The sequence below is a fragment of the Rhinatrema bivittatum genome, unplaced genomic scaffold, assembly GCF_901001135.1.
Source record: "Rhinatrema bivittatum unplaced genomic scaffold, aRhiBiv1.1, whole genome shotgun sequence".
NCBI lineage: Eukaryota > Metazoa > Chordata > Amphibia > Gymnophiona > Rhinatrematidae > Rhinatrema > Rhinatrema bivittatum.
Genome location: NW_021820985.1, coordinates 84,151 through 97,792, shown reverse-complemented (window position 1 = coordinate 97,792; position 13,642 = coordinate 84,151). Strand labels below are relative to the sequence as shown.

At 44.8% G+C, this 13,642-nt stretch overlaps 1 long non-coding RNA gene across 1 annotated transcript; it reads left to right on the top strand.

The window, feature by feature from the left end:
- Window positions 1–10,402: 10,402 nt before the first annotated feature.
- Window positions 10,403–12,920, top strand: LOC115082350. The gene is made up of 3 exons (XR_003854143.1): window positions 10,403–10,486; window positions 12,001–12,041; window positions 12,418–12,920. It is a non-coding gene; the product is annotated as an uncharacterized LOC115082350 (long non-coding RNA).
- Window positions 12,921–13,642: the final 722 nt, after the last annotated feature.

Below are 13,642 nucleotides of genomic sequence, written 5' to 3'. Positions count from 1 at the left end.
CCCCCCCCTCCCCCCCCAGCCTCTGCAATGGAACATTCCCAAGTGCTTTCCCTCCTGCCCTGGTGACCTCTTTCTGAGTGCTCTCCTTCATGCCCTCTCTTCCCTGTGGCACCTTCTGCACTCCTTCCCAAGTGCTGGCCCCCCCTCCCACATGGGTACCTTCTCTCTTACCCTATTTCGTCATTCTCCCCATGGCCATACTACTCTGGACAGCTTTCCTCCCTCCCTCCCTGCCAGGCCACTAGGGTAGCCAGAGCATATGCAGCAGTTGCCAGAAATGCTCCTCAGGTTCATCAGCCTCTTGCCACCTCATCAGGTGGTGTGGAGCAGCGGCTGTTGAAGGTACTGGTGGTGGCGCGCATCCTCTCCTCAGCACATCTTCAGGCTCCCAGTGGTGGTGATCAGTCACACTCTTCCATTGCCTCCTCACTGCACCAGTTTGGGCTCTTCGAGGCAGAAATCTTCCTCTCCTCTTCTCAACGTAGGATCAGGCGGCAGTACCCTCAGATCAGAGCTCTTCAGAAGTGAGGTGAGCCTGTTCTTTTTCTTTGGTGGTCTCCCTTCCGGCGGATCCCCCTGCAATGGTCTCATGGATCCCAGGTTGGAAGCCCCTGTCCTAAAAGATGTAGGAACTCCTAAAAGCCTAGGCAGGAGGAGAGCCTGCCATCGTGAAGCAAGGAGGTCCAGTCTGTCTGAAGTGTGGGATGACTGCTTTGTTATTGATGGTCTGGTCTTCCACCGCTCGCCTATGCATGTGTAAAAGGCGACAAGTGATTCTTCGCCCAGTAAACACTGTCCGTCAAATCATTTACGTGGAAGACGCTTTGTTACAATAAAGATTTTTGTTGGAACACCGTTTGGAGTATGGAGACTTTACTTTTTTTTTCCTGAATTCAAACCAGCACATCTGAAGAGCCTAGAAGTGAAGCTGCTCGGGAACAAACCACCAGTACCCCACTACATAATGCGGACATGGGAGGGGCTTTACTTGCCCAGTCAATATAGCCAAGTGCCAGCACAATATAACGCTACGTAGTGGCAGGAGAGGAACTGTGCAAAAAAGGTATTAAATAGAAGTAGAGTTTTGCCTGCAGAGATGCAGTGTGAGAACTTTGGAGGAACAGAATTTTCAGGTTCAAGAGTATCTGATGAGGAAAGAAAGAATTCCTTTAACTTTCATCAGTGGGATTCACTGCTACTGTTGCGACTGCGAGGCCTGAGGGTCCTGATGCGCGGTCTAAGGCTGGTGTTGAGAGCGCAGAAGCGCAGTCGCTAGCTCATGGGAGAGCGTGAGCCCCTGGACCTCGGCATGACTCAGAGAGGAGCCCCAAGGCACACCGTGGGAGGTGAGAGCATGCAAGCATGGGCAGAGCAGAAACAAGCAGGACTAGAACTAAGGCAAGGAACTTCAAAGCAGGAACAAGGCAGGGTCAGCCCTCCGCTGGACCTAAACACACCAGTGTGATCCAGCAACGCAATGCTGGTCACAAGAGTAGCCCTCTGGCCACTCAATAGCCCTTTTGGACCCGCCGCTTGGGAACGACGAGTGCGTGGAAACTATTATAAAGAATAAAATCACAAAACATATAGGTAGACATGATTTAATGGGACACAGCCAGCATGGATTTACCCAAGGGAAGTCCTGCCTCACAAATCTGATACATTTTTTTGAAGGGGTAAATAATCATGTGGATAAAGGTGGGGTATTTGGATTTTCAGAAGGGGTTTGACAAAGTACCTCATGAGAAGCTTCTAAGAAAACTAAATAGTCATGGGATATGAGGAGATGTCCCTTTTGTGGATTACAAACTGGTTAAAAGACAGGAAATAATGAGTAAGATTAAATGGTTTGTTTTCACAGTGGAAAAAGGTAAAAAGTGGAGTGCCTCAGGGATCTGTTCTTGGACCAGTGCTTTTTAATACATTTATAAATAATCTGGAAAGAGGTACGATGAGTGAGGTACTTGGCCACTGTTGGAGACAGGATACTTGGTCTGACCCAGTATGGCATATCTTATATTCTTATATTCTTAACAGCACTGTTATATTCTGAATTTCAACTATGGTAAGAAGCACACTAGAAGTTGATGTGGTCTCCAATATAACCTTTACTGAGGTATAGGGCTATGATGGTGAGGCTCTTTATATCTGATCTATACAGGTTGGACAATGAGTTTACCCTATCTCAATAAATTTGTGACTTCTCTACAGGCTTTAACTTTTTGTTGGAATTTCAATAGCCAAATTTTCTCATTCCATGATTTAATCATTTTGCCTTCTTTCATGGTTTAGGACAAATTTTGACTTTCTTCCCATGTAGTGGAAATTCAAATTTATAGTCCAATGTAGATGTTTCTAAATAACCAATCGCATATTGCCTACCTCTCCAGTAGTTCTTCTGTCAACTCTTTCTTCCTAAGGGATACTTATGAACTTTCTCTTCTCCTAAGTATCTCCTGTAGATGGAAATGAACCCATTGTGGGAGTCCATGATGTCTTCTAACTCCTTCTCCCTTTAGACAACAATAAGTTATCCCTCCTCAAGGATGCAGATGATCCCATGTTCCTTCTCAGGGAAGAGGACTTTTCCTTTGGATGTCAAGCTAACACAAACCTGAGCCCCTAATTAATGGGAGACTCAGTAAACATAAAACATAATGGTAAAAACTCAAATATAGCAGATAGGGAGGGTGGAGGATTAACTCCCCTCTCAAAAAAAGCCCCCCTAAAACCCAAGGGTTTCCTTGGGTCTTTAATGAAAGGAAAGTTCTCTGACTCCATCTTCCACCCAGGCCACAGTTCTTGAGACCCCAGGGGGTGAAGTATTTACAACAGTTGGTAGAGCTTTATACACTAAGGAGATGCCTTTGTTCAGTGTGAGAACTTTTATTTAGAATTCCAACAGTAAAGGAGGTGTCAAGAAGTGCAATTAGAAAGCATATCTTTTCTGTTGTGGGACCCGAGCTTTGGAATTCAGCACCAAAAGAGTTACAGATGGAGTTAAATTATTTGCTCTTCTGGAAAAAAGGTGAAAATGTGGCTCTTTCCATGATAGTTCAAAATATAGTTTTTAGACCTTTTAATGTATTTTATTAATGGTGTTTTATTTTGATTATATGATTTTTTTTGTTTTTATGTTATTTTTTTGAACGTAGATCTGCTTGTATCCTGATTTTAATGAATGTGATTACTTGGATTGTTGTACAACACCACATCAACCAGATTTTTCCTGAGAGGTCAATAAGAATGAATGAATAAGCCAAAAAACAAGGGACTGCCATGGCCTGCTGCTCCTGGGAAGGTCAACATTTTTCGATGTAAACCGATGTGATATGACTTGTCATGAATGTCGGTATAGAAAATAAATAAATAAATAAATAAATAAATAAATAAATAATCAGAGGAAATCACCATTTCCCATCACCCACATGGGGGAGCTCACCACCCATTCTACCATCCGCAAACCAAAAATTTGTCCAGTCTGAACTGATAGAGAACCAAGAGGTCTCTACAGGAGTCTACAGATTCTTCATCTTGGGAACATTAATGTTGAAGAAGTTTATTTGCAGTAAAGACTTTATTGAAACACAATTTTTGTGTGAGCTTTGTGGGTCTCAGCATACTGTATGTGCCCTCTGGTCTTAGAAGTGAAGAATCCCTCCCATAGGTATAGTTTGTTTGCTTAGTTTTTTTGGGGGGGAGGGGCAGGGGTCAGGGCGGACATACTGACAAGGGGGAGGGGGAGCACTGCCCCCCATATTCCCTCCAAACTCCACCTCTGCTTCACCCTTATTTGGGAATGAACCACCACCACCACCTCCTCTTTATCCAGAACTAATAGTGGAAGGAGGGTTGAATGCAGTTCTCTGGTTTTTTTGCAGCTTGTTATAAACATCAGTGTGTGTGTGTGAGAGCAGGCTCCTGAGACTTCTTGAAGAATCAAACACCTCACATGCATTTTTCTAAGAGATAAGAGCATCAGGGAACACCCTACAAATCACCGTATATAAGTGCTCTTCAATATTTTCAATGTGAGAGCTAATAAGACTGCTGACCAGCATGAGGCAATGACCCAGCCACTGAGCCGTGGGTCCCCACCAGTGTGTGCGTGTGTCTCTCTCAATCCCCCCAGGCTGTCCCACCATTCTCTTTCTCTCAAGCCTCCACCCCTATCCTGATCAGTCTTTCTTTCTCAACCCCCTACCCGGACTCACCATTCTCCTTCACAAACCCCCATCCTCATCAGTCTCTCTCTCTCTCTCAAACCTTCCCACCCTGTCCCACTATTCTCCCTCTCAACTCCCACTGATCCAGCCTGTCCCTAACAGTGCTTTTCTTTTTCAGTCTCACACCCTGTCCCAACATCCTCTTTCTCTCTCTCTCAGCCCCCACCGTGCCCTCAATAGTCTCTCTCTCGCTTTCTCCTTTAACCCCTGCAGCTTGTCCCCCACTAGTGGTTGACTGCAGGCAGCAGTTCTCCTCCTCTCACGGATCCGACGAGGCTGGAGCTGGGCTGATAAAATCTTCCTCCTCCCTTCCCATGCAGGGCTGCAGGCCCACGATGCTGCTGCTGCGCCGCCTCTGCCTCTTTCTCCCTTGGTCTTCACCTTTTTTTTCCCCACCGCACCAGCCAGTTATGCCACCCTCCTTTCCTTCTTTCAACCCGAGCAGGCCAATATGATCCTTTGATTTTGTCCACTTGGGTTAACGATGCCACTTCTAATTTAAAAAACAATTCATGCAATTGTGAGCAGGGGTTGCACTTAGGACTGAGCCTTCACTAGCTCGCGAGCCATGCAGTGAAGAACATTGTCACATGTAGTCACCCAGTTTATAGCAGATGTTCTTGCAACAAATAGTTTGGTGACCTCAGAGTATGGCCACCAACTATTGCTTGTAGTTGCATTCACAATTTTACCTAAAATACTCTTTCCCTTGGACTTCTCTTCCTCCCCTCCCCTTGCATCCCTGCCCCTTCTCTCCCTCTCTTTCAGTCTCCATCTGCTCCTGTCCTTTCTCCCCCTCTCCTCACTCCTTGCACCTTCTCCTCTCCTCCCACCCCTGCCTTCTCTCTTCCCTCCTCTCCTTGTTTTCCTGTCCTCGCTCTTCCTTTCATCCCCCTCTGACTCCCCCACCTTTTCTTTCTCCCTTTTTCTTTGCCTGCCCCTTCTCTCCCTCTCTGCTTCACCTCATCTCCCTGTCCCTTCTCTCTCACCCCCTCCTATTGCTTTTCCTTCTCTTCTCTTTCTTCCTCCCTTCCTTTAGCCTTTTGTCTCTCTCCCCTTCCTCTTCTCTTTTCCTCTTCCCTTTCCTCATTCCTCTTCCCTCTTCTCCCCCTCCCTTCACTTCTCTTCCCCTTTTCTGTCCCTCTCCGCTCCCTTGCTCTAGGCTCTTCTGAAGGCACTGTGCATGCCACCACCTTTTGGCCTTTTTGAGGTAGCCAGCTCTTTTTCTTCCCTCGGTAGCCCAGGTAAGCCGACTTTCAGGTGTAACCACGTCCTGCTTCCCGCCTGTGCAAGCCAACTCCTCACTACTGCCCTTTTTGCTAGGCAACTGGCACCTTCGAGTGCATCAGAACTTTGGTTGGTAATAGGGAAACAGTGGGCAATTTTCATTGAGCTGCCTAGTGGCAAGATAGCTGGGTATTTTTGTACTGCAAATTTTCAAGGACACACTACCTGGGTATATTTGCAACTAAAAAATATGCGCATGCATTTTCCTCCCCTGATCTAGTGGCTTAATAAAAGAACCTCATTAAAACCAGGCAACTATATAAAGCTGCTGTGCAGGGGACAATTCTCACGCCAAAGGATCTAGAGCTTAACTCCTTCGTTTGCCGGCTTGGTCTGATTGAAACTTATCCTCATAATGTCTTTCCAGCTACTGTTGATTCTTCCAAGATTATCTTTAAAGCCACTTTATTGCATGCTTACAGATTCATATGGAAAAAAATGCAAGTTGAGTTATTACAAATGCCTCCTCCTTAGAGATAAATGAAAAACAAAAGTGAACTTCCTTGATGCTTTTTTTCTCCCAATTTTAACTCTCCTCCTCAGATGGGTGACTTTACCTTCTCTCATTGGCCAAGGACTGGAAGAAGAATTCCCCTCAGAGACTGAATCCCTTAAAGCATGGATTCCCAGCATGGCAGCTGCCACCTTCCCCTACGCGAACCTTGAGCGAATGAATAGGTACTGTCAGGCAGGAGGCTCCAGGACAGCAACACTCAGGTCAAGGCAAGCTCCTGATCCTAAATTCCTGAATTTATTTTGCACTTCTTTTTTTTTCTTTTTCTGTGCCTTTGCCTGGATATGCTTACTCTCGGCCGCTGGGAGTCTTTGATCAGATCACACAGCATTGACCTCACTGTGCTACTATGATGAGAAGCCACAGGACTGCCAGCCCGTCTCTCCATGAAATTCACATTTTCAGGCTAATGGCAAAGGGCTGAGGCAGTGAGAAAAGAAGGGGAACTGTCTCTGGTGACCACAAACTTCACTGGAGATGGGGTAGGGTGGGAAATAGAGGATTAGGAGGGCAGGGTGAATCTGATAAAACCCAAAAGAGGCCAGACGATGCAAATTTAGTAACTTCATTGAATTTGGGGTAAAAGCAGAAGAGGAACTAATATAACACTGAAATAATTGGAAAAAAATTCTAAGTTCCTTCTTGATTGTTACCCAGAATAAGCAAAGCCTGTCCTTGCTTTTTTTTTTTTAACTCTCACCTCGGCTTTCTCTTAATGCTTCTTGGCCATTCTTGACATCCTGTAATGCTCTTGTTTACAAGCTGTCAGTACGTGACACTTTTCATTGCTCACATGACAAACTTTGTGTTTTCTGGGCCCATGTTTGGCATATCAGCAAGAACTAAACCAGAACAGCAACATGGAAGCTTTTAATGAGGTCAGCCTTTACTGGGGCTATAGGACATATTCATAGCAAAGCTGTTTGCTTGTAACATTCATTCATATCCTTCAATCTTCATCTAATTGTTTCTATAAATCTTTTTATTTATTTATTTTTTTTTACTTCTATGAAAGCGTCAGCGCACACTGAAATAATGTTGCCCAAATATTTAAGGAGCATTTACTACATATATTTCAACTGTCAATGACACTTCAGTTGGGTATGAAAGATTTTGCAGCCCTGAACCTTTTTTGTTTTTTTTTTGTTTGCACTTGGTCAGCTTGACCTTAGTTCTGCCAAAAAAATCTGACCTTAGTCACAAACATATTTGTGGAAATTTTCAGGGGCCAATGCAAATAAAAATATTTGCCTTCAGGCTCATAGAATTACAGAGCCTAGTAAGTGGCCGGATATCGGGAGTTATTTGCCTTCTCCTCATTCTACCATAAAACAATATCATGACCAGTTTAGGGGGTATTTGGCTCTGACTGCTGCTGAATAGGAGGGGCTGCCCCGAGTAATGTCTAGACGTCCAGCGCATGCTTCTCTTCCACCATGGGGGAGGCGGTGCGGAAGGCAGGAGCGAGCTGTCTAGTGTCCACAGCTCCGATCAAATACTCTCTCTTACCTGCTTGGCTGCTGCCTTTCTCTATGGAAGTCACAGTCGGGGCTACTCTTGCAGCTCTCTCAGTTCCTCTCCTTTACTTCTTGCCTCTAAGTCTCTTCTACCATTATCACTCTCACCTTATTTTCCCAATCTTGTCGGCCTCCAGCCTTTGCCTTCTTCTTTACGGCCTTTGCCCTTACCATATGACACATGGAGGGAGCACTGGATGGCCGGCGCCATCTTTAAAAATGGCGCGGGCCATCCAGTGCTCCTACCATGTGACAGGGGCCGGCCAATGGCAGGGATACCCTGTCAAATGGTAAGGGCAAAGGCCATCGGTGCCATTTTTATTAGTGGCAGCCGACGGCCCGAGAGCGGGAGATCGCTCCCGGGACCCCCGCTGGAACACCAGATACCTGTAAAAGGTTTTTGGGGGGGTCGGGGGGGTGGGGGGAAGCTAAGGGATTAGTTTTAAAGGGTCGGGGTGGGTTTAGGGGTTATTTTTGTGTGCCGTTTTTTCCCGCCCTCCCCCAAATGATAAGAGACCCCCACGAACAATTTTGTGGGGTTTTCCTATCGGTTTCGGGGAGCCCCTGATTTCTGACGATTTTGAAAATATCGTACGATATTTTCAATCGTCAGAAGCCCGATTCACATCCCTAGAACAAAGCCAGGTCAGGAATCAGAAGCCAGGAGGATGATCCAGATACCGCAGCAACTAACAACTCAAGAGAACTGAGGAACCTCGTTGCAAGGTGAGGTACTGCTGCAGCTGCCGGGTTTAAATGGCCCGGCAGCGTCTGATGTCATCAGGGGCTGTTCCCGGGTTTTCCCGCGCTGGCCCCTTTAAGAGAGAGCCCTGGCATGCGCGCGCCTAGGGGGCGGGGCCAGCCGTGGATCGGCGCCGGCGTCTCCCTTGCAGGGGGAACGCCGCAGAGGGCCGTGTCTTTGGCCTTGGAGGCTGGAGGGAAGGCGTTCCTGCGGCTGGATCGGCCGCGTGGTAAGTGCAGGTCCCGGGGCACGGCTCGGGACCGTAACAGATTCACCATAGAAAGGACCATGAAAGAGATGGCAGAGATACCAGAGAACTGTAGTTGTGTTTTTCCCAGCTTGGTTTGAGGTCTGCCATGCTGATATAAATTCATGCTCTATCCCTGAGGACTTCACAATTAGGGTCCAAAATGCTGGAACAGTGCAGTTTTACCTAACGCTTTACCTATTTTCGCATAATAGCTGGCTGTTTCCTAGGTGCTTACTTTATTTTGAAATATATAGTGGAGCAATTAACATAAATCAAGGCTGCAATTGTAGATTCAGTGTAGCAACAAACAAACAAGGCAAGACAGCTGGATTCAGATCAGTTCAGATGCAACAACTTTTGCTAGTCTTAACCTTCAGAATTTGTTTTTGCCTCTGCAACATAAGTATATCTGTCCCATGGTTTACTAAGTGCTCTCTAGTGATGACTAATCCAATCAGTTAACTTTAGTAACTGATCAAAAGCTGGGATAACCCTGCAGTATTCTAGGATTTTCATCCTCGTGCCAGATAAACATAGGGGTACATTTTAAAAAACAGCGCGCACGCCTACTTTTGTTCGCGCACCAGGCGCAAACAAAAGTACGCTGGATTTTATAAGATACGCGTGTAGCCATGCGTATCTTATAAAATCTGGGGTTGGCGCGCGCTGCCTGTTCCCTCCGAGGCCGCTCCAAAATCGGAGCGGCCTCGGAGGGAACTTTCCTTCCACCCCCCCACACCTTCCCTTCCCTTCCCCTACCTAACCCACCCCCCCGGCCCTATCTAAACCCCCCCTTACCGCGCCATCTCCTGACCCCGGGGCTGTTCCGGAGGCCTCGGCCGCGCCCCAGAAATGCCCCCGGGCCGGCAGCACCCCCCGCCGACATGCCCCCCTGAACGTCCCGAACGTTGTGCCGCCCACCCGACACGCCCCCGACACGCCCCCCCTAGTGAAGCCCCGGGACTTACGCGCGTCCTGGGGCTTGCGCGCGCCGCCGAGCCTATGCAAAATAGGCTCGGTGCGCGCAGGGGCGTTTTAAAAGGGTTATGCGCATAGCTTAGGCTTGTCACCCTTTTAAAATCTACCCCATAGTGACCTAGGTCTTATATCTCAGTCCCAGCCCATAAATGGGCTTTGCCTTTAGTGATACCACCAGATGGTTGCTTGAGTTGGTAGAAATAAAGATGCACAACTTACAGAGTCCTTAATATTGAGCTTTTCAGGAAGATTTTTAAGAAACAGCCCTCACTTTTCAGAGGCAATCCAGAGCTAGATTCTGTGGCAATTATGCATCATTTGCTTTGCTTCTGAGATAAACTTAATAATCATTGAAAGTGTGCAGGTAATTTATTTTGTTTTTATTGAGTTTTTTTTTGTAAGAAAAAAAGAGATCTTAATGATCAGTGCAGAGAAGAATGCAAGGTGAATTTGCATGGGGAGGGGATCACAAGAATGGAGGAAGATTGGAAATAAGGAGAGGAAGGAAAAGACTGAAAATGGGTGGAGAAGATGGAGGGAGGACACTGAGGGAAGGATTGGCATTGGGGAGGGAAAGGGAGGGAAGAATCAGAGATGGAGAAGGAGAAGAGGGAAAAAGAGGAGATGGTGGAAAAAAAATTGATGGGGAGGAGATGTTGGAAAGATCCAGGACTAGAGAGGAATGAGAAGGAGAGGGGAGGGAGGTCAGGGATGGGGAATGAGGTGATCCTCTCTCCGGCATCCCCTCCGAACATGGCGCAGATTCCCTCCCTCTCACACATCTACACATCCTCGGCATAGATCCTTGTATTAAGTTAATTCAATAAAAAGGTATCACCTTATATTATTTCTTTTTGTTTGCTAATCTTTATTTCTGTTTTTAAAAAGCGAAATCTTAGTACAATGATGCTTGGTGGCTTCCCTGGGCTATGGATCTGTACCGGGTAACGTGCAAGGAACACTGTGCCAGGGGTAAGAGCTACTTTCTTGTTTTGTTTGTTATGGAAAAGACTCCAGTCGTAATAATTCCGTGTACAGAATAATGAATGAATTGCACGCAAACCATTTCCTCAATAAAAATGGAAGCCGTGTTAAACAGATACTTTAAGATTGCTCGTAATTGGTGTGAACCTGAGAAAACAGCACTCCACAGCCTTAAAAAAATAATAAAAAAAATAAGCACATGCAGAAGACGATTGCAAAAGGTAAACATAACATGCCTGAAAAAACACATTAAAAAAAAAAAGACACATTTCTCTCTTCTCCTCACATCTAATTAAAAAAAACAATTTGTGTGTGTGTGTGTGGGGGGGGGGGGGGGGGGGGGAATTCCATGTCCTTTTGGGAGATACAATCCCTTGCTCAGGTCCAAAACGAATGAGCAGGTCAGAGCAGGTTTGTTTTTTTGATATGGCTATAGGTGGCATCTTCAGTGAAAAGTCCAAGAAAATGAATCACCTGATATTATTAATTATTTATTGTTTGTTAACTCTTAGTTCCGTGCAATTAACTGGAATTAATAGGGCAACCTCACTACCCTTTCTAAAGGCATCAAGATTAATATTCAGACAGGCGGTGAGCAGCAAAAATATCCGAGGGAAGTTCAATGTGTACCTATTCCCAGATAGGCAGCAGGACTTAGGCGCCCAAGTCTCTCGCTGAATATTCTCGGATGAAGTTATGCGCGTAACCTTGGGAACAGTTAGGATGGTGAGTTTTCCGACCAGGCTTGTGCATGTTCATTTAGCCAGTGAGCGCTCACTATGTGCACGCTTACCAGCTAAAGTTAAGCCCTACCCTCGGAACAGCTCCACCCAGGCCCCTATTTGTCCAGATAAATTCTGTGAGCACAAAACGTTGTGTGCACAAAAGTTAGGTGGCTGGTCGGAGGAAGGGGGGGGGGGGGGGGGGGGGGGGGGAAATAGTGAAAGCTTAGTTTTTGTGTATGTATCTTCAAAAGTTACTCGCACAAAAGCTTTCACTTCTGACCTCATATTTACCATCTAAAACCTTCTCAAACTTATATTGCATTGTTTTGTATAATTAAATCTAATTTAATTGATTTCAGATATTGCTAGAAGAAATGACATGTATTTGTAAGAAGGGAGCACACTGCAGGTCCTGAAGCAATGCACGGGTCTAGTATAGAACACGGGTCTCATTCAGACTGTTAACCTGCTGTGCAATCCAAAGTGTGCTGATGAGTTTTACTGAATACACTTCTTGCATGACACCTCCCACTGGGGAATGTCAAGGATCACTGCACACTTCTCCTACTCTCTCTGACCTCATTTATTCAGGATGTGTGAAGACTCTGATGCATGTAGTAAAGGACATTTTGGTGAAACCCATACACATACATACCACACACTTTTTCTTAGCTGAAGTATTGGGACACTATGAAAGCTCTCTGGAATGATGCAGCAACATTGCCCCTTCTCCATCCCCAACTTCCTCTTCTATGTCCACCTCTTCTGCCCATACAGATATCTGCTCCAGCCAGGGAAGACGCTGATGCATACGAATGGTATGGAACCTACAGGAGAATGAACATCTAACTGATTTTCACTAGCAGAAGAAGTAGGAAGCCTTTGATGTGGTTGACATGATGTGGCAGTTGTCACTCTAGAGATGATTTGGGACTTAATAGTAGGTTTGGCTGCTCCCAGTAGGACTGTAATGCAAAAATTGATCTTCTTTGTTCTAAAGTTGATACATTGGGGAAAAATGACTTATAACTAGATGAGATTAAATCCAAAATTTCAGCTTCTGAGAATGCTATTGTGAACATTCAGGCCTTTAATTCAACAGTTCTTAAAGATAGAAACAACTTTTGTTTTAGATTGGAATACATTGAGAATTATACCAGGCATCTGAATCTCCATATTCTGAATTTTCCAAAGGTTGTGGCGGAGAATCCCTATTTCACCTTGAAAAATTATTTTCTTCAGATTCTTCACTTTCAGTCTGATAAAGTTCCTTCAGTCAATAAAATATTCTTCCTTCCAGCTACTAATAAAGTGAAGCCTTCTCAGATGCTGCTAGCTCAACAGCCTGATATTTTTGAAAATTTGACTGATTTTTTGGAAGACTCTTCTTGTTTCCTTTATATCAGAACAGGAATTAAGTAAGATCATGAGAAGATATTTTAGAAATATCTCCTCTCTTCTTTTTGGTCAGATGATTGTTATTTTCCCAGATTTTTCTCGTTCTGTGCAAGAGATGCGGAAAGACTTCTTAGCTCTTAGGTCTTAAGCTGTATCTTTAGGATGTACATTTGTTTTAAGATACCCATGTAAATGTGTAATTAGATTGCATAATGATTGCTTTGTATTTTTCCTTCCAGAGCAACTTAAGTCCTTTATTAATTCCAGGAGTGGTTTGTCTTCAACTCCTGGTACTTAGATGGTCCCTATGTTGATCCTATAGTTAAATAAAACTACTGAATTCACGTTAAGCCAGTTTCGAGAAAGTTTGTTTCCTTTTTTTCTCCTTTTATTTTTCTGCCCCTTCCTTTACCCACTGTTATCCTGTAGGAAGATTAGGTGTTGGATGTAAATATTATTTTACTTGAATTTTGTTTTCTCTTACCGATTGTACAATCAACTATCTTCTTTTTCTTTAAGTAAGGTGTATTATTGCTTTATTTGATGAAAATAATAAATATACATTTTAAAAAGTAAAATAAAGAAATGTATCCAGTCACCCTTCAAACTGATCTGGGACTTTAACTTGATCCTCAATGCCTTAATGGGAGCACCCTTTGAACCTTTGAGGCAAGTATTCATCAAAGATCTCATGCTAAAAACTACCTTCATGGTAACAATCTGTTCTGCCAGGCATATTTCAGAGTTGTAGGCTGTCCTCATGCAGGGAGTCCTACTTAGTAATCTCACCTCACCTGGTCACCTTTAGACTGGTGTACTCATTCTTTCCAAAAGTGGTATCTCCATTTCATCTGAGTCAAGTGGTATATCTACCAGCATTCAGGAGGAAGGAAGTAATGTAAGGGAAAGATTGACAGCCTAGGTTAGGGAATATAAGGGAAAGATTGACAGCCTACTGGATGTGCATTGCGCAATAATGAGATACCTTAAAGTGTTAAACTCTATAAGGATATCAAACAAC